At 44.4% G+C, this 15,924-nt stretch overlaps 1 protein-coding gene across 8 annotated transcripts in view; it reads left to right on the forward strand.

Moving 5' to 3' along the window:
* LOC137349157 (zinc finger protein 664-like) overlaps window positions 1-15,924 on the forward strand; it is a 90,216-nt gene that overhangs the window by 15,684 nt on the left and 58,608 nt on the right. The gene's annotated exons all lie outside the window — the stretch shown is intronic.

Here is a 15,924-nt window from a genome sequence, read left to right on the forward strand (position 1 = left end):
GCATTTTAAAACTTGACATAAGACAGGATCTCTCTGCCTTGACATCTTGTTTATACTGTGCATTATTTCCTATGTTTTCCACTTTACCATACAACAAAGAAGGATTCTAATAAAGCTAAATGTTAGTTTATAATAAGTCATTTGTTTGTTAAAATCTAGCTATAAACTATTAGTATGTTGATTAGTAACATTTAGCGACCTAATAATCTTACATTCCCCCAGTTGAGGGGGAGATATCATTATTGACCCCTCATTAATTAATTTTACCATTTTCAAGAGAAACTGCAAGCTCTAAGCTTCGTGTCTTGTAATGCATTTGTCGCACAAGGCGCCTGAAATCACAAAGCATAAAGAATCCTACTACTAACACTATGGCCTGGGTTAGTATCATAAACGTGGACAGAGTCTGGAGCCATGGGTGTTGACCTACGTTATATACAGTCTCCCACCACTGGTGGTCGCCTAGCTGTCGTACTTCCTGCATTCTATAGTCACTGTTATGCGTCATTCTTGCTAAGTGTTTCGGTGAGGTGGTGGTCCTTTCTTATTCTGGACAATGGAGGTATGGGGTGCGCAAAATTCATGACAGCTCTAAGGGCTTCTGCCTGCATGGAGAAATTAACTCTTAGCTCGGTGACATAATGGGTCACTACGGGAAACAGGACATGGTCGCCTATCGTAGCTGTCTGGGTTTAAAACAAAAGCTGGACTATAAAATGGGACATTCTCTCCTACCATGGATCATTGTCTGAGCATTAGTTGTAACACAATACATGTCCATCAGAAGATAATGTAGTTAGTGCTATTACTACCCCACCTGTGGATGCTTATATCACACGTCACTGTCTCTTGGTCCAAGGTAAACCCGCATGCAGGCTTTCCCGGATTCATGACGTCACACTGGAATATATATGCCCCTCCCCTTCCTTGATTCTAACCCATCTAATTGTGATGGCAACATCCATGGCCCAATCACACTAAATCACGAAAGCGTCATATTACGTTCATTACAATATCACGATACTTCCATCATGCATGGATTTAAAAGATTCTCCAGCTCTCTCTTTGACTGTATCCATCTTGTGGATAGTTCTTACTAAATATGATTATTTTTCCAACCCTTCAACTGTCTTTTTGAACTTTAATTTTACTCCCTCTAATCATTACCAATGTGTTAGATTTATCCTGATCATTGTAAAGTCATTTTCTCTATGGACTATGTGCCGATGCGTTGATAATGTAAAATGTTGTCTCACTCGATGAGCCACATTAACCATTTCATGCCATGCTCTTTGTCAAGTAGGTGAACATGTTTGAGACCCGTTCTTCAGTGCATTTCACCATGCAGTTTGCATGTTAGTTTCTTTACATGTAAGAAATCACATCTGCACACTTACACCAGTATCCCAATATCATGCCACACATTCTTGACTCTCAGACAATCTTAATAGAAGATCAAGAAAAGGGGGTTTGGGGGTGGGCGGGTGGTGGGTAGTGGTGGTGGACTGTCTGACATATTTGCTTACCTCTCTCTGCATGGTCCTGATGTCTCAGGTAGTGGCCAGACTGGCAAATGTAGCTCCCTTTTTAAAAAAAAATTCATAGGCGAGGATACAAATATCTCCAAGAGAAAACTAGCAAATTATGAATCTTATCTACACTTTCCTGACTTTCACTGGAAAATTCTAGCCTTCTTGGAAGTTCTGCACTATATTAATTTAACCATTTAAATTCTAATTGCACCATTGTTTGTCCCCACAATTCCTTTATTTGCTCTTGCATCCACCAGATCTAATTGCCAATTCCCATTAGTTATAATTCTATTTCATTTTGAGCCCTGGAGAAACTTTACAGTCCAATCTTCATAATATCTTTAAATCAGAAATCAAACATTCCCATTTGATTCCAGGCATTACTATGTTTTGTTTGTTTTTTCTCTCTTCGATGACATTTTAATTTCTTAAAAGTAACATGCTAACACTGGATTTTCGACATCTCAAATTATTCCGAATTCAAATAAGTGTTGTGGGGGGGTGACAGGTTTTGTTAATGTTCCATTTAATTTCTCCCCAAAAGAAACTTTTTTTTATTCTTTTAGACTGCTTTTTCATCACTTTTTTTTGTTGAATGAAATTTTGACTTTCCTTAAATGTCAAATAAATTCCCCTTTGAGTGTTTTAAAAAAACCACTCATATCAATTTAATTTTGTTTATCCATTCCAATTTCTTATGCCCAGGCTTGGTGATATTGCATGTTTTTTTTTACATTAAAGACAGAAGTGCTTGCAACTATCTCTCCTTCTCAAGCACTTTGTCTTGGAAAATAACAAGTAACAAAAGTTTTTGAAAAGGCAAAGCCTTTAGTCCAAATTGTGACGATGCTGTGGCATTTGATGTCTGCAGTAAAGCACTGCGATGTCCTGTTGGATAGCCTTATATGGGAGGTAAAGGTCTGCAAAGGAAACCCGACTGAGCCCGGAAGTGCAACCCAAACCCGACACGAGTCGAGGTCGGGTCGGGTAGCAGGCCTTTACCCATACAGTGATGTACAGGCCTGCTACCCAATGGGGCCTGACGACATGTGTCAGGTTCGGTTCGGGTCACACCTCTGGGTCTGGCATTCGGGCTCGGTCAGGTTTCCTTTGCGGACCTTTAGTCTGCAGTTAAGTTCTTAAATTCGTAAAGCTGATGAATGTCCTGCTGTGGCATCAGTTCTCTGCTTAGGAAAAACACAAGGAATCCATTATGGCTTTGCCCAAAATCCCAATGGGTTAATAATGTCCAATTTTTTTTTTCAGCAATACAAAAATGGTGTGGTGGATTAAATGGAAAAACAACAGCTGCGGCGGGGTTAATTTCTTCGCTTGTCTCCAAGGGGCGGAGCAAAACATTCTCAGATGCATCACTTTATGTAGCTTTTTTAAAAAAGCTTTCCTGATCGAGAAGAACTAAACTCCATTTTAAATGTTTTTTTTCAATTCTTTTGGTAGCCTTAAGGTTTTAAAACAACAAAATCTTTAATAATACTATCAACTTCAAAGGAAAGCATCTCCATTAGAGAAGACAGCTTAAACTCTAATTGTTTCCAAACATTTTAGCATCTTTTGTAAGAGGTTTCTAATCTGAGGATTTTCTTTTATACAACAAAGATGATTCCAAATTCCAATTCATGGCAATAAACATTTAAAATTCAAAACTGCCAATGTTTTCTGAGCAAGCCTTGTGTCCAGAATTAAAGACTCCCTCAAAACTTGATATAATAAACTTGAAAGTTAATTGTGGCCAGCAATGAAATTCCAGTTTTTCTCAACTTAACAGATTAGTTAACCTTAATAGTATAAACTTAATTCAGACTTATTAACTTGTAATACTTATTAACTACACACAGAACAGAATAGCGTGTGCTTTTTTTAAAAAAAAAGACAATGTACATTACGTCATTTTTTCCTTGTTCTTCAGGAACCTTTTCAAATGATTGTAATAAAACCAAAAACTAAAGGACAAGTTTTTTAACATTCTTAAAACAAAATATTTTAACACCAGCTTCTTAAACAAACTTGAAACATTCCAATCTTTCCCATATCTCCTTTATTTACCCTTCTCTCCCTTAAACCAATATCCAATTCCTGACATTTGCTACTTAAAACCAGACAATAAGACATGTCTTTAATTTAAGCTGCAAAAAATAAACAAGAACAGATTTTAAACTTATAAAGCAGTGTTTTAAACTTCAAATTGGATTTCTGCCAGACATCTTCAGACCTTCAAGGCTGAAGCTCATCTCTTAGAAACGTGTTCATTGCCTTTTCACAGTTGCAAAACCAACTTTTAAAATAAAAATAAAACTTTAATTTACGATATAATTCAATTTTATATCCCATTTCTGGGTGTACAATCCTAATTTGAAATGAACACAATCATCACTTTCACACTCATTCAATTCCAAACAACTTAGAAAAATTGATTCCTGTAATGGGTTATGAATTCAAAGTACCAAAAATCTGTGTTCAATTCCCTGTCCCGATCCCACACACAGGTTCAACTAGTTCACACCCAAACCATGACTCAAGGTTCCCACAAAAATATACACATGTATATATATATTAAAAAAAAACAAGTAACAGACTCATTCTTTCAACATTAAAGCCAGACAGCGAAGAGTTAACGACTGTCAGCTCCACAGCATACAGCTACACAGACAAGTGGAAGCTTCCAAGATTCATGCACACTTGCACAAAAACACAGTAACTTGTTTTTACCCACTTGAAATTTCACTAAAACATCTTACGTTGTCCCTCTTTCCTCATTCTGATAATGACTTTCCCACTCCAGCTTCCCAAATCTACGTTCTAACTAGATCCTCGTAGGATACTGAGACAATGCCTCCCATGGTTACTGCAGACACAATTGCCCGTTGTCTCCCCAATTTTCTCTGCAGTTCCAAACTTTTTCTGAAGCATTCATTCTCCTCCTCCTGTTGTTTCAACTGACTTTTATTTTCCTGAAAAGGTGGGCAACCCTCACAGAACGATCCTTGGTTGGTTAAGAAAGACATCCTTTAATATAATAATATAAAAGCAAAATAATGCACATGCTGGACATCTGAAATAAAAACAAGAAATGCTGTAAATACTTAGCAGGTCTGGCAGCATATGTGGAGAGAGAAGCAGAGTTAACGTTTCGGGTCAGTGACCCTTTATCAGAACCCCTTAAATTCCTTTAATACGAGACTGATCACTGATCGGTATGAAGGGAGGGTTAACTGTAAGGCTGCCAGAATAAGTTGGTTTGTGGCTTTGCCACTATGCAGCAGAAAATTTGAACAAGAAACTGAGATAGAGAGCCAAAGACTTGAAGACCACAAGCTGTAAGAGAGTGAGTCGTGCGCTCTGCCCTCCTCTTGTTTCAACTGACTTCTATTTTCCTGAAAAGGTTGGCAACCCTCATAAAATGATCCTTGGTTGGTTAAGAAAGACATCCTTTAATACAATAATATAAAAGCAAAATACTGCAGATGCTGGAAATCTGAAATGAAAACAAGAAATGCTGGAAATACTCAGCAGGTCTGGCAGCGTTCAGGTTAGGGACATGCTGCTGCTGTAACAGAGCAGTCGTACGCTTGTGGCAAAGCTCCAAATCTCGAACCCGCTGGTTCAGTGGCGCAGTAGTTAGCACTGCAGCCTCACAGCTCCAGGGACCCGGGTTCGATTCTGGGTACTGCCTGTGTGGAGTTTGCAGGTTCTCCCTGTGTCTGTGTGGGTTTTCTCCGGGTGCTCCGGTTTCCTCCCACAAGCCAAAAGGCTTGCAGGTTGATAGGTAAATTGGCCATTATAAATTGTCACTCGTATAGGTAGGTGGTCGGGAAATATAGGGACAGGTGGGGATGTTTGGTAGGAATATGGGATTAGTGTAGGATTAGTATAAATGGGTGGTTGATGGTCGGCACAGACTCGGTGGGCCGAAGGGCCTGTTTCAGTGCTGTATCTCTAATCTAATCTAATCTTTGAGTACTGTAAGCCAGAAGGTTTTTTGTCTTCTCTATCTTTAAATTCTTCTTGCCCATCTTATCTTGGCTGAACTCTATAATTTCCTTGTATTTCTGCTTGAAGACCCGTTTAACATCTTTAGACAACATGACTTTACTATTTTCTTTATATGTTCTTGTATAAGTGTCTTTGAATCACTAGTGGGTCCTTTAAGGTCTCCACACTCCCCAAAAAGGTTTTCCCTTCCAAGATGCGTGTTTGACTGGTCTCACGAACTTGAGATCCTGCCTCTCTCCCAAAAAGCGTTCACACCATGCCAAATCCCATCTGGGGTGCCACTGTAAGATTTTTGATAAGATAGGGGTGTTTTATACCCCCTTCTAAGGTGGGAACCGATGCAGCAGCAAATAGCTTGTTGTGAATCGACTTTATTGAGATAAAGGTAAGGACAAATTTGTTAAGTTCTCAGATAAACTATTAGTAACAAACTCAGGAAGTAATTAACAATCTAACCCATATTATAGACTGGACGGCAGAGCGTACGACTCTCTCTCTCTTGCAGCATGTGGTCTTCAAGTCTTTGGCTTGCTCTCTCTCTCCCGCAGTTTCTTGTTCAGATTTTCTGCTGCATTGTGGCGAAGTCACAAGCCAACTTATTCTGGCAGCCTTATAGTTAACCCTCCCTTCATACCAATCAGTGATCAGTCTTGTATTCAAGGAATTTAAGGGGTTCTGATGAAGGGTCACTTCAAATAACTAATTGGGCTGCCAATGGAGGGCTGTTACCCAGCATTCGCCGCAGTAGTGAATGTGCCCTATTCGCGCCACAGGAGCCCGCCGTGCAGGCGCAGTGCTGGCCTGCATCTGGAGCCTGCGCAGTGTCATTGTGCTCAAAGCCGTGCGAGTGCTGGAGACGCTTTTGCAGCGGGTGAGAGTCGGCGGGGCGCAGGGGAGGAACGGAGCCGGCGGATGGGCGAGGAGGCTTCAGAAACACCCGGTGTAGGCCGCAAGCTTCAGGTCCCGCGTTTGCACCGAGCGGGGCGGCAGCTGCGGGGCCTTCTTCCGGTGACAGGCCCTGTTTGATGATAATTTAAAAGGAGGGACTAAGTTCCCCGATTGAAGGGAGACCAGGAATATCCTGGAACCAAAACCAGAAACACTGACCGACTGAGGCGGAAACAGGCGACTCGGGAGGAGATTGTGGGCGCAGGGGAGGAATTGGAGCCGTGGGTGGGCTGGGAAGCTTCATAAACACCCGGGGTCGGCCTGAGACCTCGTGTTTACCCCGCGGTGACGGGAGCGGGGGCACTGGCCGCCATCTTGAACAGGGCGGGGGATCAAGGGGCATGTGCGGCCATCTTGGTGAGGACACGGGGGAATGGGCGGGGCTTCAGGGTCTCTGTTCCCAGCTGGGTCCTAGTGCCCCGAAGCTGGAAGGAACGGGACAGCAGGATTTTAAACAGCTTCACCCTCTTCCAGACTCCATGTGATGTTTGGAGCCTAGAGGAGTTAATGGGCCACGTAGATATTCAGTGTGAGACGTTACAATCCCTGAAGTGGCTCATCCTCAAATTTTAGCTTCAGTTTAGCCTCACTCTACTAATCTTGGGTCGCGCGATGTGCAGAGGTTTGGGCAAGTCGGAGGATCTGCTTCTGGACCTAGTTATCACAGCGGCGTGTAGGTCCAGGATGTGTAGCGACCACGTTTGGGTTGGGAGTGTCACTCTGGCTGCTGGCCTCTCCTCCGTGGTCTTGTCTGTGCCCAGGTGGCCTGGTGAGGGAGCAGGCTTGATATCTTCTGCGTCTGGTGGACATCTCAGGGTTCAGTGTCCAATAGACACTGGAAACAACATTCTGGTTTATTTGGGAATGTTCCCTTTGCTTTAGTCACTTTACAACCTTCTGGACTCAACATTGAGTTCAACAATTTCAGACTATGAACCTCATTTTGAGTTTTTTTAAAACCATGTGCCGGTCTTAAACTTGTTTTTCATGTTTATGCTTTCGGACAGAGCTGTTCATCAACACACTCTGGACAAATGCTCTGTCTTTGACTGCAACTGTTAGCACCCCCTTTGCCTTTATTCCACGACATCTTTGCCACTTAATCTGTCCCACCTTCACAGACCTTCACTTTTGTTCTTCCCCCCTCCCCTCCTTCACTTGATCAAAACCTATTACATTTCTATCCTTTGCCTGTTCTGATGAAAGGTCATCAACCTGAAACGCTAATTTTGTTTCTCTCTCCATAGATGATGCCAAACCTGTTGAGTTTTCCAGTACTTTCTGTTTTTAGTTCAGAATTCCAGCATCTGCAGTATTTTGCTTTTATTCCCTTTGCTTTTGTTGGGAACTTTTTGTTTATTTTGGCTTCTTTGAGTTTGAATGGAGCACATTTTGCGGAACAGGAGAGGAAAGGATGTTTAATAGTAACGAGTAACACACACAAACCCGAGTGAGAGTGTTCCAGTGCACTGACTGTGGAAAGAGCTTTAACTAGTTACACAGCCTGAAAAAAAAATTAAATCATTCACATCGGGAGAAACCGTACACGTGTTCTTGTGTAGACAAGGCTTCAACTGATCATCCAACATCCCCCACAAGGGCACCCGCATCATGGTAAAACCATGAAACTTTGGAGACTGTGGGAAGAGATTCAGTTATCCTTCCCAGCTGGAAACTCACTGACGCACTCACACTGGGGAAAAGCCGTTCACCTGCTCTGTGTGTGGGAACAGATTCACCTGTTCATCCACCCTGCTGGCACACCAGCAAGTTCACACTGGAGAGAGACCTTTCAGGTGCTCTCACTGCGGGACCGAGTTCAGACGATCATCTGATCTCAGTGCACACCAGCGAGTTCACACTGGGGAGAGGCCGTTCACCAGCTCGGTGTGTGGGAAGGTATTCACTCATTTACCAAACCTCCTGACACACCAGCGAGTTCACGCTGGGGAGAGGCCGTTCACCAGCTCCGAGTGTGGGAAGGTATTCACTCATTTACCAAACCTCCTGAGACACCAGCGAGTTCACAAGTGACTGCAGGGGTGGGATTCTGTTCTTGCTGCTGTTGATCTGAATCATGTTCATTCTGATGGTTAAAGAAAGATCTGTATACAGCACCTTCCACTATGTCAGGACATGCCAAAGCTCTTTACAACCAATAAAGTACGATTTGCATTGTAGTCACTGTTGTAATGTAGGAAACACGACAGCCAATCACACAGCAAACTCTCTGGAGTGGGACTTGAACCCACAACCTTCTGATTCAGAGGTAACAATGATACCAACTGAGTCACAGTCACAGTTCATTTCTGTTGGTGTGAACTGGAAAGTGGGATTAAGTTGGGTAATGTCTTTTTCAGCTAGCACAGACACAATGGGCTGAATGGCCTCCTTCAGTGCTGTAAATTTTCTGTGTTTCTATTCTGACAATTGGAGTTTGTTTCTGATGTGAATAATCCCTCTACCTTGGCTGGAGTTTAATATTCTGGATAAATGTCAAATAAATCAGCTTTGTTTTAAACACACTGTTGTAGATTTTTTTCTTTCCCACCTGAGTGTTTAGCATCACCTAGCTGGAGCTCAGAAAGGACAATCTGGGGGGAGGATCGTTTGGCAGGAACAGAACTTCAGCCTGGACACAGTCCTTCAGGATCACAGTGAGAGGGACAAACTTGGGTCTTTCTCGTCTCTCTTCACTGACAGCAAAGTCCCCGTGTGGGTTAATTCTGAGGCCTGTAAGAAATGTGTCCCAGCTGCTCTCTTCCATGGTTCAGAGCTCCTGGGCACGGAACAGAAGGCTCCTTTACAACTGTCAGGAAGAACAACAGTGAATGCTGGAAACGTGCTGTCAAATCAGAGATTGGTGTAAAACTGTGATCTGTTCCTGACTGAAAGTGATACGGCAGGTTTAAGTTTACAGTCTGAAAATGACTAGTAATTATTCTATAAAGCTTTAACACGTTTGTGTGACAGTCCTGAGTCGACCATTTTAAGGCAGGCATTACCTCATTTAAAATAGTCCCATTGAAAATAAATTAGTTACATTCTGCACGGTAGTTTCTGGTACAATTATACAACAGTCATTTAATCTCCAGATAAAGAAGGATCTGCGGTGTGTTTCCAGGAATTCCCTATTGATGTGTTAGTGTTAGACAGCAGGATACACGACCCAGAACATTCACAGGGCTGTGTTCCTGACAGTTACTGTGGGATCACTCCCGCTGTGAATCTCCACCACTGACCCTGCTGAAGGTTGCAGACTCAGTTTTTTCACAGGATGGGAGTGGCACTGTCCAGGCCAGCATTTATTGCCAATCCCTAATTGCCCCTGAGAGGTGGTGGTGAGCTGCCTTGAACCGCTGCAGTCTGCCTGGTGTGGATACACCCACAGTGCTGTTCGGAAGGGAGTCTAGGCTTTTTACCCAGCGACACTGAAGGAACAGTGAGATAGTTCCAAGTCAGGATGGTGTGTGTCTTGGAGGCAAACATGCATGTCATGGCGTTCCCATGTGTCTGCTGCCCTTGTCCTTCTAGGTGGTAGAGGTGACATGTTCCAAAGGTGCTGTGGGAGGAGGTTTGGTGAGTTGAAGCAGTGCATCTTGTATATGGTACCTATTGCTGCCACTGTGTACCAGTGGTGGAGGGAGTGAATGTTTAAGGTGGTACATGGGGTGCCAGTCAAGCAGGCTGTTTTGTCATGGATGGTGTCGAGCTTCTTGAGTGGTGTTGGAGCTGCACCCATCCAGGCAAGTAGAGAGTATTCCATCGCACTCCTGACATGTGCCTTGGAGATGGTGGACAGGCTTTGGGGAGTCAGGAGGTGAGTTATTTTCCACAGAATTCCCAGCCTCTGACCTGCTCTTGTAGCCACGGTATTTATGTGGCTAGTCCAGTTACTTTTCTGTTCAATGGTAACCCCAGGATGTTGATGGTGTGGGATTCAGTGATGGTAATGCTGTTGAATGGTAATGTGAATGTGGATAAATGTGGGGTTATCCACTTTGGTGGCAAAAACAGAAAGGCAGATTATCTGAACGGTGATAGATTGGGAAAGGGGCAGGTGCAACGAGACCTGGGTGTCTTTGTGCACCAGCCGCTGAAGATAAGCATGCAGGTGCAGCAGGCAGTTAAGAAGGCAAATGGTATGTTGGCCTTCATAGCCAGAGGGTTCGCGTACAGGAGCAATTATACAAGGCCTTGGTGAGACCACATCTGGAGTATTGTGTGCAGTCTTGGTCTCCTTATCTGAGGAAGGATGTTTTTGCTATGGAGGGAGCGCAACGAAGGTTCACCAGACTGATTCCTGGGATGGCAGGACTGACGTATGAAGAGAGATTGGGTCGATTAGGCTTGTGTTTGCTAGAGTTTAGAATAATGAGAGGGGATCTCATAGAAACCTACAAAATTCTAACAGGACTGGACAGACTAGATGCAGGAAGGATGTTCCCGATGGCGGGGGAGTCCAGGACCAGGGGTCACAACCTCAGGATAAGGGGCAAGCCATTTAGGACTGAGGTGAGGAGAGATTTCTTCACCCAGAGAGTGGTGAACCTGTGGAATTCTCTACCACAGAAAGCAGTTGAGGCCAAATCATGAAATATATTCAAGAAAGAGTTAGATATAGTTCTTAGGGCTAAAGGGATCAAGGCATGCGGGGAGAAAGCAGGAACAGGGTACTGAGTTTGGATGATCAGCCATGATCGTTCTGAATGGCGGTGCAGGCTCGAAGGGCTGAATGGCCTACTTCTGCTCCTACTTTCTATGTTTCTATGAATATCAAGGGGAGATGGTTAGATTCTCTCCTGTTGGAATGGTCATTGCCTGGCACTTGTGTGTCGTGAATGTTACTTGGGAGTGGGGCCTCCAGGAGTGGACTGTAAGAAAGCTGGGTTTCAGTATTCTGACAAATACATTTTCTGATTGGCAGGATGTGAGGAGTGGAGTCCCGCAGGGGTCTGTGCTGGGGCCTCAACTTTTTTACAATTTATATCAATGATTCAGATGAAGGGAGCGATGGCACGGTAACCAAATTTGCAGATGGCACAAAGTTAGGTAGGAATGTATGTTGTGAAGAGGACATAAGGAGGTTGCAGACCGATATAGATAGGTTGAGTGAGTGGGCAAAAATCTGGCAGATGGAGTATAATGTGGGAAAATGTGAAGCTGTTCACTTTGGCAGGAAGAATAAAAAAACAGAGTATTACTGAAACGGAAAACAGGTGCAGATGAATCTAGGTGTTCTAGTGCATGAGTCACAAAAGTTAGTACGCAGGTACAGCAAGTAATAAAGAAGGCTAATGGAATGCTATCCTTTATTATGAGAGGAATTGAAAATAAAAGTAAGGATATTATGCTTCAGTTATACAGGGCATTGATGAGACCACATCTCGAATACTGTGTGCAGTTTTGGTCTCCTTGTTTAAGGAAAGATGTGAATGCATTGGAGGCAGTTCAGAGGAGGTTTACTAGATTGATACAGGGAATGAGTCTTATGAGGAAAGGTTGGACAGACTGGGATTGTTTTCACTGGAGTTCAGAAGAGTGAGGGGAGACTTGATTGAAGTAAATAAGATCCTGAATGGTCCTGACAAGGTGATGTGGAAAGGATGTTTCCTCTTGTGGGTGAGTTCAGAACTAAGGGGAACTGTTTTAAAATTAGGGATCGCCCTTTTAGGACAGAGATGAGTAAACATTTTTTTCTCTCAGAGGGTTGTGCGACTTTGGAACTCTCTACCTCAGAAGGTGGAGGAGGCGGGGTCATTGAATATTTTAAGGCGGGGGTAGACAGATTCGTGTTATGCAAGGGAATCAAAGATTATCGGGGGTAGATGGGAGTGTGGAATCTGAGACACAAACAGATCAGCCATGATTTTATTGAATGGTGGAGCAGGCTAGAGGGGCCGAATGGCCTACTTCTGCTCCTAATTCGTATACTCGTATGGCAAGGCACCACAGGAATCCTTACGAAGGAACTGTCTGGGGTGTTACCTGTGCATAGATCTAGGGATAAATGATGCCTGAGTCCCCAAACTGTCTTACACTGAACCCCATTTGGAACAAGATGGATTCTGTTTCCAGGAGAATAGGGACAAATATCTCCCACAATTGAGGGAGACAAAAGCAGACATTCGAGAAGCTGAGAGATCTTTGGAAAAGAAGATGGTGCACAATTCATCAAACCCGATCAGCATAACCTTCCATTCCTTTCTCTCTCGTGTGCTTATCTACCTTCCCCTTAAATGTATCTCTGCTGTTCACCTCAACGACTCCCTGTGATAGCGTGTTCCACATTCTTCCCTCTCTTTGGGTAAGACATTTCTCCTGAATTCCCTATTGGATTCATTAGTGACTATCTGATATTCATCACCACTAATTTTGGAATCGCCCACAAGTGGAAACATTTCCTCTACTTCCACCCCTGTATAATCTTTAATGACCTTAAAGACTTCAATCAGATCACCCATCAACCATTTCTTTCATCTGGAGAGAAGGGCTCCAGCCTGTTCAGCCTTTCCTGATAAGTTTATCCTCTCAGTTCCAGGACCAACATTGCAAATCTTCTTTGCATCTTTTCTGGTGCCTCCATATCCTGTTCATAATACAGAGACCAGAACTGTTCACAGTTCTCCAAGTGTGGTCGAAGCAAGGTTCAATATAAGTTCAACATAATTTCACTTCACTCAATTCAGTCCCTCTAGAAATGATCCCAGTGCTTCATTTTCTTCTTTTCTGGCCTTATTTTCCTGCTTTTATTGGTCTGTGTATCTGTACCCTCAATCCCTTTGCTCCTCTACCCCATTTAGACTCTTATTTTCCAAGTCGTACGTGGCCTCCTTATTCTTCCGACAAAAATACATCACAGCACAATCCCACAGTTACCTCGACTACACTTCTTCACACCCTACCTCCTGTAAGGACTCCATTCCATTCTCCTAGTTTCCCCGTCTTCGACACATCTGCTCTGATGATGCTACCTTCCATGGCGCTGCTTCTGGTATGACCTTTTTCCTCAACCGAGGATTCCCCCCACTGTTGTTGACAGGGCCCTCAACCGTGTCCGGCTCATTTCTCGTACCTCTGCCCTCAACCCTTCCCCTCCCTCCCAGAACCGTGACAGGGTTCCCCTTGTCCTCACTTTCCACCCCATCAGCCTCCATATCCAAAGGATCATCCTCCGCCATTTCCTCCACCTCCAGCGTGACGCCACTACCAAACGCATCTTCCCCTCCCTTCCCCTGTCAGCATTCCGAAGGGATCATTCCCTCCGCGACACCCCGGTCCACTCCTCCATTACCCCCACCACCTCGTCCCCATCCCATAGCACCTTCCCCTGCAATCGCAGGAGGTGTAATACCTGCCCATTTACCACCTCTCGCCTCACTATCCCAGGCCCCAAACACTCCTTTCAGGTGAAGCAGCGATTTACTTGTACTTCTTTCAATGTAGTATACTGTATTCGCTGCTCACAATGTGGTCTCCTCTACACTGGGGAGACCAAGCGCAGACTGGGTGACCGTTTTGCGGAACACCTCCACTCGGTCCACAAGCAGGACCCTGAGCTTCCGGTTACTGGCCATTTCAACACTCCCTCGCCACCCCCCCCTCCCCCCCCCCCACCCACCCCCTGCTCTCATGCTCACATCTCTGTCCTGGGATTGCTGCAGTGTTCCACTGAACATCAACGCAAGCTCGAGGAACAGCATCTCATCTACCGATTAGGCACACTACAGCCTGCCGGACTGAACATTGAGTTCAATAATTTCAGAGCATGACAGCCCCCCATTTTACTTTCATTTTTAGTTTTTTTTTCTTGTTTCTTTTTTACATTTTTTACAACCTTTTTTTGCATTTATTTCATTTCATCTTAGTTTGTTCAGTTTGCTTACCCACTTTTTTTTCATGTTTGTACTCGCTGCTGTTCAATATTCAGTCCGTTAACACCTATTCTGTACTAATGCTTTGTCTTTCAACACACCATTAACATATTGTTTGCCTTTGCTTCATGACCTTTTGGTCAGCTATGTGGCCTGGTCCAATCTGCACCTTCTCCTTTGTTATCTCTTGCCCCACCCCCACCTCACTTGCTGATAACCTGTGACATTTTTAACATTTGTCAGTTCCGAAGAAGGGTCACAGACCCGAAACGTTAACTCTGCTTCTCTTTCCACAGATGCTGCCAGACCTGCTGAGTGGTTCCAGCATTTCTTGTTTTTATTATCTATATTGATATTCATTTGCCAATTACACTCCCATTCTGCAAGTCTAATGCCTTTCTGTATTTTGTCACAGTTTTCCTCAGGAGTAACTCTATCTCCCAATTTGGTGTCATCCACAAATTTTAAAATTGTATTTCCGATTCCCGAGTCTAAATTGTTCATGAAAATGGTGAATAACAGCGGTCCCAGCACCGATCCCTGTGGAACACAACTTCCCACCTTCTGCCAGTCTGAAGACCAACTCTTAACCCCTACTCTCTCTTTCTGTTGTAACCAGCTTGTATACATAACTGTATGTGCGTGAAGAACTGGACTTTTCTGCCCCCCTGCGACTGGGCTTTAATGCCCATGCTGCCCCAAATACCAGCGCCTCCCATTCCCCGCAAATATTCCCCCTCAGTCAAATTATCCTCCCCTTTGAACAGAACCCAGAAGCCCCACATCTAATTACCCGCCAGTGGAATGACCCTGTTTAATATCCATGACCCTGTGAACAGGCCCTGTCTAATTCCCCACTCCCTGTGAACAGACCCTGTCTAATTCCCCCTCCCTGTGAACAGACCCTGTCTAATTCCCCCCTCCCTGTGAACAGACCCTGTGTAATTCCCCCCTCCCTGTGAACAGACCCTGTCCAATTCCCCCCTCCCTGTGAACAGACCCTGTCCAATTCCTCCCTCCCTGTGAACAGACCCTGTCTAATTCCCCCTCCCTGTGAACAGACCCTGTCTAATTCCCCCCTCCCTGTGAACAGACCCGATCTAATTCCCCCCTCCCTGTGAACAGATCCTGTCTAATTCCTCCCTCCCTGTGAACAGATCCTGTCTAATTCCCCCTCCCTGTGAAGAGACCCTGTCTAATTCCCCCTCCCTGTGAACAGACCCTGTCTAATTCCCTCCTCCCTGTGAACAGACCCGATCTAATTCCCCCCTCCCTGTGAACAGATCCTGTCTAATTCCTCCCTCCCTGTGAACAGATCCTGTCTAATTCCCCCTCCCTGTGAAGAGACCCTGTCTAATTCCCCACTCCCTGTGAACAGACCCTGTCTAATTCCCCCCTCCCTCTGAACAGACCGTGTTTAATTCCTCCCTCCCTGTGAACAGACCCTGTCTAATTCCTCCCTCCCTGTGAACAGATCCTGTCTAATTCCCCCCTCCCTGTGAACAGACCCTGTCTAATTCCCCCTCCCTGTGAACAGACCCTGTCTAATTCCCCCTCCC

Source organism: Heterodontus francisci, chromosome 34 (genome assembly GCF_036365525.1).
Source record: "Heterodontus francisci isolate sHetFra1 chromosome 34, sHetFra1.hap1, whole genome shotgun sequence".
NCBI lineage: Eukaryota > Metazoa > Chordata > Chondrichthyes > Heterodontiformes > Heterodontidae > Heterodontus > Heterodontus francisci.